The sequence below is a fragment of the Rhincodon typus genome, chromosome 22 (assembly GCF_021869965.1).
Source record: "Rhincodon typus isolate 14 chromosome 22, sRhiTyp1.1, whole genome shotgun sequence".
Classification (NCBI taxonomy): domain Eukaryota; kingdom Metazoa; phylum Chordata; class Chondrichthyes; order Orectolobiformes; family Rhincodontidae; genus Rhincodon; species Rhincodon typus.
Genome location: NC_063353.1, coordinates 41,254,492 through 41,267,591, shown reverse-complemented (window position 1 = coordinate 41,267,591; position 13,100 = coordinate 41,254,492). Strand labels below are relative to the sequence as shown.

Below are 13,100 nucleotides of genomic sequence, written 5' to 3'. Positions count from 1 at the left end.
CTTTTAATATTTTCTGATCAGCCTGTTCAGAGACATTATTGCATAACTCTGGAACAGGTGGGTCTTGAACCAAGGGTCTCCTGACCTTGAGGTAGGGAACCTGTCAGGCTATTAATCATTGGGTTGGTGGCTCCAAGTTGGACCCACCCTCAGGAATGTGAGGAAGCCACATGCTTTTCATTGTTCAATTAACTCCAGACCAGCTGCCCTTCAACAATGAATGAAAACCATCTCAATGGTGAGAAATGCTAAATGATTGGCTGACTGAACCAGCCTCCACGTTGAATTAGGTAAGAGAGAATTCCAGATTCGCAATCCCATGTGTGTGAAGAATTGATTCTTGATATCACCCTGAACCTTCCAGCTCTCATTTTCAGGTTATGCCCCAATGTCCTGGACTCCCCTGCTCCCATCAATTCCTTTGATCAATTCAAACACTTCAACCCTCACTGAAAGGAATGCAAGACTAGTTCATGGAACCTGACCTCATAATGTAACCCTTTCAACTCCAGATTTGTTCTGAAATTACAAGGTATTTTTATAAATGAGCAATGTTAGGTTCTAGAGATTCAAATAAAATAACACAGAGTTGTTCTGACCTAGATAATTTTCACCACATATAAACCTTGTACCAGCAGTCAGTGGAGACTAATCAGGAGTGAGAACATTCTATTTCTGTCTTGTCTCTTCTCCTCTCTGTAAGTGCCTCCCTGTGGTACAGTTCCACCTTGGTTAGTAACCCTTCTGTGTCCTGCATTTCTTCTTGCGTAAGGTGACTGAGTTACCTGAAGATATTGAGGCATTGCTGTAGTGTAAACAGGACCTGGAAGCTTGTCTCAATCTTTTCCTTTCATTGGACTAAGAGTACACATCTAACGTGGAGATCAACCAGCTTTGCGTGGCTTCACTTCATAAAATGAGGCACCAGGTGCACAGTGCTAGTTTCTAACTTACCCCTCTTGTTCTTCCCTACTGTCTCATCAAGATCTTGTCTCTAGCTGGGACACCATTCCATCAGCACCCACACCTTTTTCAAGTCTTGCATCTGAGTGAATGTCAGCGTGTTACTCGGTGATATCTGAACCACATCCTGACACCAAACAACACCCACACTTACCAGCAAAAGCAGCAAACGGAAAAGCAAGTTTCATTTTCCATCTTTTAGCTCAAGAATGCTGAAATCACAAGGTGTTTATATCCACGGACAGAATAAGTCTTCCAGACTTTGGTGCTGATTTCTGTGCTGCATTCCCCCATTTTTGTTCGTCTATTGTCCGAAGACTTTTATGTTCAGTAACAGAGAAGAGCTATAAGCATTCAAATCTTTTGGTTACAACCAGTACTAAATGTAAAAGTTTTATTAGGATGTGTTGCTAAGAGAGGAACAAATATACTTGATTGCTGAAAAGAACGCAACTATCGCGTTATAGGAGAAATACCAGTAGTTTATTGAAAGTGAAACAGTTTAAAATGTGAGTGTGTGCAGTGCTCTGTAATGGTAAGTCTTAGAGGCAGTATAGTCTTCCTTTGGGTTGAGGTAGGTAACTCTATTGTGGCACCAGAAACCACAATCCTGAAGCTTCTCTCAAATTTGGTTTTGAGTTTCATCTCAATAATTCTAGCAAACAATTTCCATGGAACCATCGCAAATATCTCCTCCCAGTTCTTTACATAGGGAATCCCAGCTCCAAGCCCAGATTCTGTTTCCAATCAATCATCTGTGATTATCATCCCTATTGCTGAGTAACCCTGACACCAAGTTTAGATCCAGGGGTAAAATGAAAAACTCCTGGGATGTTTGAAAAATAAACAAACTGAGGAAAATATTGACAGCTAGTCCTCATCATCAGATGCAAAGTTAAAGAAAAAAGAAATGATTCACACGTCAAGCAATTTAGAACTATTTATCTCTGTTCAGATCCCCTCAACATGAACATGTTCCACATCATTACAAACACTTGTCATCAAAATCTCCATGTAATACATCAATTCAATGACAATAATGTACTATTTATTATTCTGCACAGTATGCTTTATATATCCGCTCTTCCTTCTCTAAGATCTAATCAAAACTTAAAATAAACATTAAGAATTAACCCTCTCACAACTGAAGAATAGTTGTAACAAAAACAAAAGTTGCTGGAAAAGCTCAGGAGGTCTGGTAGCATCTATGAAGAGAAATCAGAGTTAACGTTTTGCGTCCGGTGACCCTTCCTCAGAACATGTCTTTTGGTTTTTATGAAGAATAGCTATTTTCTTTTTTGCAGAAGTGTAGGGACATTTGAGGAATGCTGGGGAAGGCCTATTGCTCTTATTCTCATCTCTCCCCTACAAATGACCAAGAACAACTTGCATTTATGCGATTCCTTCAGCATCACAAAATATTCTGATGCGTTTCAGAGGAGCATCAGCCAGCAAAACTTGACATCAAGTTACATAAAGAGTTCCTAATGCAGATGGCAAAAGTTTGGTCAATGAGCTAGGTTTTCAGGAAAGTCTTACAGGAGGAAAGAGAGATAGAGAGATTTAAGAGTGGAATAGGACCCTGGCAACTAAGGGCACAGCTTCCGATGTTGGACTGCTTAAAATTTGGGATGTTCAAAAGGCCAAAATTGAAGTAGTGCATCTCTCCCAGAGGGTTGGTTTGGTGAAGTACAGACATAGGGAGAACCAATGCCCTGGATGGATTTGAAAACAAGGATGAGACTTTTAAAATCAACCAGGAGCCAATAGAGGTCAGCAAGCACAGGGTATGGATGAAAAGAACTTGATGTGAATTAGGCATCAGGAGTCAACAGAGTTTTGGATGGCCTGTAGTTTAGGTAACACAGAAAATAGATGGCTCATCAGAATTCCTTTGAAATACTCAAGTCTAGAAACCAACTGGATGCAGTTTTCAGAGAAGCTGAGGCAGAGAAGGATTCAGAAGATATTCCACAGGTGAATACAGACAGTCTTAGCGCTAGCAGTGGTGGGTCAGTTAGCTCTATTGGCTGGTTTGCAATGCAGGGGCATGTCAACAACATGAGTTCAATTCCCACACTTCGCTGAGGTTACTGTGAAGGTCCTGACTTCTCACTATCTCCCCTAGCCTGAGGCGTGATGACCCTCAGGCTAGACTCAATAACAGTCGTCTCTGTCTAATGAGACAGCAGCCCTATGGTCCTCTGGGACTATGGTGACTTTACCCTAGTTTTAGCAAGGCCTCCTTACTTTTATATTCCATTGCCTTTGAAATTAAGGTTCACATTCCATTTGACTCCACGGTTCCCTCCTGAATTTGGATGCTAGATTTTTTTTTGATTCATCACCAAGGACTCCCAAATTCCATCATTGAAGTTTCTGCTCGACCAGTGCTGGGAATGTCAGACGCAACGAGTGATAATTTTGAAACAGTTGGGCAGTGGTAAGATAATGTTGGGTGGTACCAGCATCTTTGAGGATATTGTCAGGATTTGCTGTCTCCTCCACGTTGCTTGCTCACGTACTTTGTCTTTTCATAAGCACTCTCTGAGGCTTCTGCTCTGATTCAAGTACTAAGTCGGGCACAAGCTGGCATGAAAACATGCTCAAAACTTCCACTTCATTACTCGAGAGTTTGAATCTGCCTCAGGGGTTGCTGCCTGATGGAAAAAACCCAATTTGCTACCAACAAAAAGTCTATGAATGTTTTTATCTCGCTTGTTGTGTGTGACATTAGAGCAAGGTCTGTTTCTCAGGGGGCTGAGAGTCCTGTCTGTGCTTTTCTGTCATTTTGTCTTCAAAGATTTTTCTCCCCCCACTTTTCAACGTCCAGCTATTTATTTCCATTCTCACTCATCCTCGCCCCCTCCCCACCACACTAGGACCAAATGGTGGTTAAGCTTGCAGTAGAACCTGTTACCTGATCTCAGTTGGTCAAAACATCCTGTTGTGGAGAGGTGTGGGAGGTCACTGTGATCTCTGTCCCAATCTCTATCAGGCATGCTCTGCTGGAAAGCATCCATCTGATGGTAACAGAATACACAGCATTCATTAGCAAATCTTGGCTCAAAAGGTGTGATACTGATACCTGGCCTCCAAATTGTGGCACAGCAATAATGTCCCAACCTCTGAGCCATGTGACCCAGGTTCAAGTCCCACCCACTCCAGAGGTATGTAAGAACATCTCTGAACAGGCAGATAAAAATATCTAGATAAGACAGGCTATAGACTGGGAGAACACATTATTTTGAGCTGATGTGGTAATAGCGTCCTTATCTTTGAACTAGGAGGCCCATATTCAAGTTTCACCTTCTCCAGAGTTGATTAGTAACATCGCTAAAAAAGTTGATTAGATATATTTACAACTGCATCAAAACAACTTATTTAGAGTCTTAAAATTATAGTGTATGGAAATAGACCCTTCAGTCTATGCCAACCTGTTATCCTAAATTGACCTAATGCCATTTGCCAGCATTTGGCCCATATCCCTCTAAACCCTTTCTATTCAAATTCCCATCCAGATGCTTCATAACTGTTCTAATTGTACCAGCCTCCACCACTTCCTCTGGCAGCTAGTTCCATACATACATCACCCTCCGCGTTAAAAAATGGCCCCTCAGGTGCCTTTTAAATATTTTTCCTTCTCAGCTTAAACCCTCTAGTTTTGGATTCTCTGCTCTGGGGAATGGCCTTGACTATTCACCCTATCCATGCCCCTCATGATTTCATAAAGCTGTATAAGGTTACCCCTCAGCTGCTGACTCTCCAAGGAAAATAGCCCCAGCCTATTCAGCGTCTCCCTACAGCTCAGACCCTCCTATTCTGGCAACAGCCTTGTAAATCTTTTCTGAACCCTTTCAAGTTTAACGATATCTTTCCTATAGCAGGGAGACTAGAGCTGAACATAGTACTCTAAAAGTATTCTCACCAATATCTTGTACAGCCACAACACGACATCCCAACTCCTATACTCAATGCACTGACCTATTTATTTGTCACTGAAAAAAAGAGACAGCTTTATTGTCTTGTGCTCACCAGTACAAATGCAAGAATGCCAAATTTCAAACAATGGCCACAATGAATTTTAGAAAAGATAAATGAAACTGGTTGGTTGGCACATTGCCCCCAATTGGTGGAGATGTTGCTGTGGAGAATGCAGTGGGAAACTATGGGAACTAATATCTTTACATTTGCTGGAAGTGACATTCATTCATAAAAAGGGATCCATTCCCTCCACATAAAAAAATCTGTATTATTTTCAGCTTTGAGACATGTTTGCAATGACTAGGATTTGGCTTTGAAGCTTATATTTCCTATTGGTTAGATGAGAAATTGCCATAAGAGAACAGAGTCAAATTTGTCCACCAATTAGCAGGGCTTTTTTTGCCCAGGATTATAAACTGTTGTGATCACATGAAACTTTTCAATCTTGCATTTCTCATGAGGAATGTAAAATGCAAATTTCAGTCACATGTCGCTTATTTCAACAACATTGGTGTTCTGTACTACCAAGGATCCCCTATATAGTACCTTTACTATAACATAATACCCCAAGGTGCTTCACAACAATGTATTGATTTAAAGAAAAGGTATGACACTGAGCTACATCAGGCAGCATGAGATCAGTTGATCAAAATCTTGGTCAAAGAAGTAAGTTTTAAAGAATAGCCAAAGGGGAAAAACAAGGTACAGAGATCTAAGGAGAGTAGTCCAGAGTTTAAGGGCCATGCAGCAGTAGGATGGTGTAGTGATTAAAAAGCTGAGTTTGAAGAGCACAAGTACCTTGGAGGACCTTTGTGTGAGGTCACAGAGGGATTTGTAAGCAAGGATACAAATGTTCAAATCAAGAATTTTGAAAAATGCAGCACGAACTTGCTCTTCAGGAGAGGACCAGAAAGAGAGATGGAGGGAGCATATCAACTCCCTATCAGAAATGATTGGCAGGAAACCCCAGCAGACAAGCTGAACACCTTTATTTGTGAAGCAGGCATGTGATTTAGCCCTCAAAGGCATCTTGTTTAATCCTGGCTCCTCTCTGCATTGGGTTCCCTCTAGGAATCTGTTATCCATTGAGAATATTCTTTCACCTGAGACAGTCTGAAATACAAATATTTCTCCATGCACCTTAATACTAACAACACTTAGGCTTGTGTGGAGCATTAATAACAGCGCAGATCCATTGGGCCGAAAGGCCCCTTGACATACTATTAAGTCGAGAGTTTGTTTAATGTAAATGGTGGTCCCTTTACACTCCAGTTAATGAAGAGAGAGGACTTGCATTTCTCTAGCACCCAGTCACATCCACTGAAACACTCCACATACAAGGAATTCACTTGATACACACTCATTGCCATCAGTATTAATGGCAGGCATTTTTATGACACCCAAGAGGCAAGAAATGAATAATAAATTAATCTTGTCTTTAAGGACTGAGCATGCTTAGCACTGAAGGGAGTTAAACTCTCCTTGAGATGTGTTTTTGTGGGATAGAAGAGTCAGAAAAGCCACGTCCTGCCATCTTGGGTCTAGCATGGAGTCAGTACCTCTATATAAGCCAGTGCTGTGAGAATGGGCAGTACCTGGGCTGCACAGCAAGTGTATGGGTGTAGCTGGCATGCAATTCAGGTCAGTATAAACTGGAAAATTCCACGCCAGCAGGAATTGACTCCACATCACCCATGGAACCGCTATCAATTCCAAAGGAGCCAGAATTGCTCTTTGATGTGAAACTGTCATTCAAGCTCCTCTAGCATCCCCACCCCAGGGTGGGGTCTCTTGCTGCGTATGAGGATTCTGGCTGGGAAATGATAAAACTCACAGCAGCCGCATCTGAATATCAGACAGTTCTTTTGCATGAGCCCATGGTGATGTGTTTGGGACATAACTGCGGCAGTGCTCAGACCTAACCGCACTCAGCTGTACACGGCCGTCAGAACATCTAACAACCTACAGATACCAGGACTTCTTACTTTAAGGCACTGAGGAGTTCAGAAAGGACTTTCTGACGTATCCCAGCGATATCCATTTGAAACAAAAAGATAGAAAGGTGTTCATTTTTATAGTGCCTGTCATAACCTCAAAGTTAGCATTGCACTTTGCAGCAAATAGAATGAATGAATCCCTACAGTGTGAAAACAGGCCCTTCGGCCCAACAAGTCCACACCGACCCTCAGAGCATCCCACTCAGATCCATCCCCCTATAACCCACCTAATCTACACATCCCTGAATGCTACGGGCAATTTAGCATGGCCAACCCACCTAGCCTGCACTTCTTTTGACTGTGGGAGGAAACCGGAGCACCTGGAGGAAACCCACTCAGACACAGGGAGAATGTGCAAACTCCACACAGGCAGTAACCTGAGGCTGGAATCGAATCCGGCCCCCTGGCGCTGTAAGGCAGCAGTGCTAACCGCTGAGCCACCACGCCGCCCCTGAAGTATTTTTGACATGTAGTCACTGTTTTAATGTTTGTACACAGCAAGATCCCATAAACAGCAATGTAGCAGTGAGCAGAGAATCCGTTCTTCCTGATTATGTTAATTGAGGGGCAGCTACTGTCTCAGGAGACCTGGGAGGACTCCTGTGCTCCTCATTTATGGCAGAATATTTCATTTCCACCTGAGAGGCCCTTGGTTTAATGCCTCAACTTAAAGGTAGACACCTCCCATGGTTCTTTGCAAGAACATAGAACATAAGAATGAAGAGCAGGAGTAGGCAATTCAGGCCTTCAGTTTGATATGACCGTGGCTGATCTCACCCTTGTCTCAACACCACATTCCTGCCTGCTCTTGATAACCCTTCAACCCATTACTAATTAAAAATCTGTCTATCTCCTCCTTAAATGTCTCAATGTCCCAGCATCCACTGCACTCTGGGGTACTGAATGCCACAGATTCATCTCTCTTTGAGAGAAGTAATTCCTCGTCATCTCTGTTTTACATCTGCTGCCGGTATGCTGAAACTATCACCTCTTGTACTAGATTGCCAGAGTGAGGGAATATCTGCTCTGTGTCTAATTTGTCAGTTTCCTTTAGCATGTGCCTCCATTAGATCTCCTCTCATTTTTCTTATCTTCCCTTGAGTATCAGCCTAGATTTTATGCTCACGTCTTTGTTTTGAGTCTTGAACTGACTCAGCAGTGAGGGTGCTAATGACTAAGCTAGAGCCAGCACAATCTGACCGAGACTCATTGTGTTCCTGGACATGTGGGAAACACCTTTCACCGCTGATGCATTTAGCCAGTGCAGTCGAGGAGATAGCACAGGAAGTAGATAATGACCATGTACGTTGACATCTCTCTGAGATCCAGAGATCACATTGTTTGCATTGAATGTGCCCTCAGTGTTGGAGGATCTTCCCATCTGAGGCCAACATCCACCTTGTTTCTTTTTGTATGAGGAAGTATTCTTGACATCATCCTTGAACAGCTTAGCTCCAATCTTGGGGATAGTAGGAACTGCCGATGCTGGAGTCTCAGATAACAAGGTGTGGAGTTGGATGAGCACAGCAGGCCAGGCAGCATCAGTAGAGCAGGAAAGCTGACATTTCAGGTCTGGACCCAAAATGTCAGCTTTCCTGCTCCTCTGATGCTGCCTGGCCTGCTGTGTTCATCGAGCTCCACACCTTGTTAGCTCTAATCTTGCTGTTGCCTCTTGCTCTCTCATTAGACACATGGTGAAAGGATTTGAATCAGTTTCTGGCTGGTTTGCTTAGCTAATGCATCCATTGTCTCCCGGTTGACATGTGGACTCTGTTCTTTTAACAATCCAAGCTCCCACCACCACCTTCAAGTTCCCCTCCAAGCCACACACCTGACCTGGAAATATATCGCTGTTCCTTCACCATCGCTGGGTCAAAATCCTGGAATTCCCTCCCTAATGGCATTGTGGGTCAATCCACAGCAGGTGGACTGCAGCGGTTCAAGAAGGCAGCTCACCACCACCTTCTCAAGGGCAACTAGGGATGGACTATAAATGCTGGCCAGCCAGCGATGCCCACATCCCACAAAATGAATAAATAAAATCTGCTTGAGTTAAGAGAAACATCCGCATTCATTCCACTTTATGTTCCTCTCCTCCTGTTCCAAAAAAAGGCTGGCACATGCTGAATTTTTGTTTCATGATGGACGTCCCTTACTTTTCTTCAGTGTCAACTCTCTAATCCTGTATCTATACAGTCAGTGTCCAGAGGCTATTTGACTGTGAAAGGAAGTGCAAGCGAGACCCAATTCTCACCTGTCTGACAGCTTGTGCACACCAATAACTGTTGCCTTAAGTTGCTACCTTGAGCAAGAGAAAACAGGAAAAATCCAGTTGGCAGAACAAGAAAGAGGGAGACACATAGAAAAGTGAGAGAAGAAAGAATGCATTAATGTCACTAGGGCCTCTTCTACATTGTGTATGCAGGGGCTTGCTCTTCTAATAGCGAGCTCTATGTAAGTGGAGGCTTCAGTTATGCAGCTCACGACTGGAAATCCCACCCCTGGGATATGTCCAAGGTTGACATCATTGACAAGCAACTTCAGCTCAGCCATTGCAAGGTCAGCAAGCCTCACACACTGAGATTTGATCTGTCTTCCATTTTTTTGTTTGACTGATGGTGTGTGAGGTGTTGTAGTATGGTTCTCTTTGTTAAAGACCCCGCTGTAAATGTGTATCATTATCACTTGCAGCCACATGCACACATTTCACCCAAAGAACTAGAATCCTTTCACTTTAATGGCGTCCTTTTGGAGTTTGATGATTATGGCCTCGATGCCATGGTATTTCTTCTGCAGGAAGAACAGGGTTGAGGATTTGTGTAGCTATTTTCTTTGGCATTTGATGGGCAAGGCAACTTTACTTTTATTACAGCTTGACTCCAAGGAACAACCTATCTACAAGCACAGAATTTTAAACATTTGCTTTTCCATTGCAACTGAGTGCCTTTGCCCTGCTTTGATGCAGAGATTGCCCAGGACTGAGTATTAAAGAACTCATTCATTGATACCTGGTGACCTTTCTGCCTGAGCTGTGGTTGCAAACTATCTAGGATTGACCTGGGGTCCCCAGGGGTTATGATGTGATTAGCTGTTGGTACACCCTGGCCATTGAAACATTACGTTCCAAATACAATAGGAGCAGAAAATGTAATGACAGAAGTAGGCCATTCAGCCCATCGAGACAGTTCTGGCCATTCAATGAGATCATGGTTGATCTAATAGTCCTCACTCTACTTTCAAGGCCTACTTCACAGCATAAATCAATATTAACACTCCCCTCAGTACTGAGGGGAGGGCTGTGCTGAAGGAGGTGCTATGCTTTGAATGAGATTTTAAACTGACAACTGATCTGTTTGCTCGGGAGGATGTAAAAGTTCCCATGGCACTATAAGGAAGAGCAGGCATGTTATCTCTGGTGTCCTGGTCAGTACTTTACCCATCGGATCATCTGATCATCATTGCACTGTTGCTTGTGGGATCTTGCTGTGCGTAAATTGGCTGCCATGTTTCGTACATTCTGACAGTGTAAAGGCCTTTGACACCTCCAGCGTCGTGGAAAACATTGTTGAAATGTAAATCGCTTTTTGGGGAGACAGTGCGGAGAAACTACACATGAGCTTGAGAGAAACAAGTGGTCACCTTTATTTTTCTCCGTGAATAACTTTGTTCATTAGTCATAAAATTAGTTACATCCCAAGATGAGGGTGTTGGTTTGAACAGGAGAGGGGCAGGGCGGTTGGGCAGGTGAAGATGGGGTTGGAGGCAGAAGGCAATGCCATTAAGTGCCCAGCAATGAACCTGGCCAGAGTTGGTAACCAGCTGGTCCCCATCTATTTGGTGATGTGTTGAGTGTGGGCCTCCTTCAGCCCCCTCCTTGTGCTAACCTGCATTTTCCCCTCAAAGTGAACACACTGCAGATCGATTCCACTGGCTGTAGTTTTTCCACTTCATGTAGAATGAGCTATTTGGCTGACAGCCCACAATCCAGGTTTGGCCTTTGCAAAACTTTCTTGGCTCACAGTTTTGAATCAGCAGTGTAAAAGCAAGGGGGAAGGATGGTATTATTGCTGGCTGAAAATCCTTTTCCAATTCCTCCCTTCTTAATGGGGCAGATAGTCAGTGTGGGAATGAGGTGCCAAGAGTCAGTGTGATTTCAGGATAATAGTCAGGATACCAAAGCTCCTTAGAGGGACTAGTTAAATTTAATCAGCCACAAACATTGAAGATATTTTCTAATCAACCTGTTTGGAAATAATATGATACACACATCTGGAGCAGGTAAGATTTGAATCCAGGCCTCTTAGCCCAGAGGTAGGGGCACTACCATTACACCACAGGAGCCCCTTCTCCACAAACATTGAAGGCTTTTTTGTTAAGGGGCCACCTTGATTGTAACTGGAGGGAGGGGAGTGGAAGAGGACATTGACTGGCTTGGTGTATTCAATAATGCGTAGGCTGCTTTCAGATGTGAGAGGGGAATAGCAAATATCAGTGTGGCAAAGTTTGGTCTGTTTGTGATCTGCGCCTGACCTGAAAGGTCCACAATTTGCCCAAAATCCAGAGATTGCTTTAACCCCTTGGAAGAAAGGACCCCAAACAAAAACCACTTGGAAGATCCTCCCGCAGGGGCAAAGGTTTACGTGAAGACCTCAGGAATCTCTCATCCCCAGCTGATTTACCCCGGCCCCGCACTCGTAGGCTGAGCCCAGGCTTCAGGTCTGCAGCTGGGCCTGGGCGCCTGAAGGCGTGGTAAGGGTCGGCAAAAGGGAGGAATGGCAGCAGCGTCTGGAGGGACGTGGAATAGGGAGCAGGAGGTACTGAACTCGCGCACCCCCAGGCCCATGGCTCCAGCTCAGACGTGGCAGTCACAAGAGGGCCAGTCTGTAACCGAGACCATAATCGAGATTCTAGAGCCTGTTTTACAGGCTCTGGCTGATACCAAGCAGCGACTGGAGGAGCAGCAGGAGGAGGAACAACAAGAAGAGACAAAGATGAACTCCATTGCAGTAAAACCTTGTATTATATTCAGTGTTTCAAGATGGCACTGGAATGAGGCAACACTTTGTGTTTAACATGTGAAAAAACACTTTTCACAGTATTTTTATGTACATGTGACAACAAAACTGATCATATTCTCCCAGCCTAAGTCCAAACCCTTCAGACATGAGCTTTTGTACAAGTGGTTTGTGTTCTATCGAGGCAAGAGTGTTCTTCGCCTCAGATTCTGGGGGTAAATGAGAAGTGGCAAGTTTAACTGGAAGTCTGCCTAATTTGGTTTAGAAGCTTTTAGGGGTAGTCTATTATCTTCTGATCTGCAATTGACTTTTAAAAATACAATCTGCAAGACTGTATTTAATTTAATCAGAAAGGACAAATCAAGAGAGAATTAAAGCCAAGCTAACTCAACATACCATGTGTAGGGAACAGCAGTGAATGGGATCTTTTTGCAGCGGATTGAGGGTATTTTTTTCAGAAAGGGGCAATAACTAAAGGCAGCAAACTGGCCGCAAGGATCTGGGGGCGGAGGGATGGTTCTGACAAGTGCTGATCAGCCGCAGGGAGTGGGACGAGCCTTTTGCTGGGGAAGGCTGCAGGCTTTTGGCACTTTGTGTGTGTCTCTCTCTCTCTGCATTTTATTGTTCCGTCTGGCGTGTTTACAATGGTTTCCGTCATCTCCGAGCTGGATTCGCTCGACAGTTGGAAAGTTCTGAGGTAGGCTCCAGAGTTTGTGTTTCGCAGCCGATCATTTGTGTTGGAGAACCTTTCCGGCGGATCCCGTGTGCAGAAAAGCAATTTAATGTAGGGGGCTTTAGGCCACAATCACAGTCTGTTCGTGTCTCTCCTCCGCTAGTCCTTTTCTCATGTTCTCCCTCTGTCTCTCTTTCTCTTGATCTCTCCCCTCTCTCTTGTTCTTCCCCGCTCTCTCTCTCTCTTTCTTTTCCTCTGTCTATTTCTTTCCCTCTCCCTTGTTCTCCCTCTGTCTTTCTCGTTCTCCTTCTGGCTGTCTTTCTCTTGGTCTCTTTCCCCCACCCATCTTCTTCCTCTTGTTCTGTCTCTCTCTCTAGTTCCCCTCCTCTGTATTTCTTTCCCTTTCTCTTATTCTCCGTCTCTCTCTCCCTTGTTCTGTCTTTCTCTCTAGTTCCTCTCCTCTCTGTA

General features: G+C 43.9%; 1 long non-coding RNA gene across 1 annotated transcript in view; it reads left to right on the top strand.

Moving 5' to 3' along the window:
* The first annotated feature begins 12,231 nt into the window (after window positions 1–12,231).
* Window positions 12,232–13,100, top strand: part of LOC125485744 — a 109,502-nt gene continuing 108,633 nt past the window's right edge. The window contains exon 1 of the long non-coding RNA XR_007264433.1: window positions 12,232–12,656. This is a non-coding gene — a long non-coding RNA (uncharacterized LOC125485744). The remainder of the gene's footprint in view (window positions 12,657–13,100) is intronic.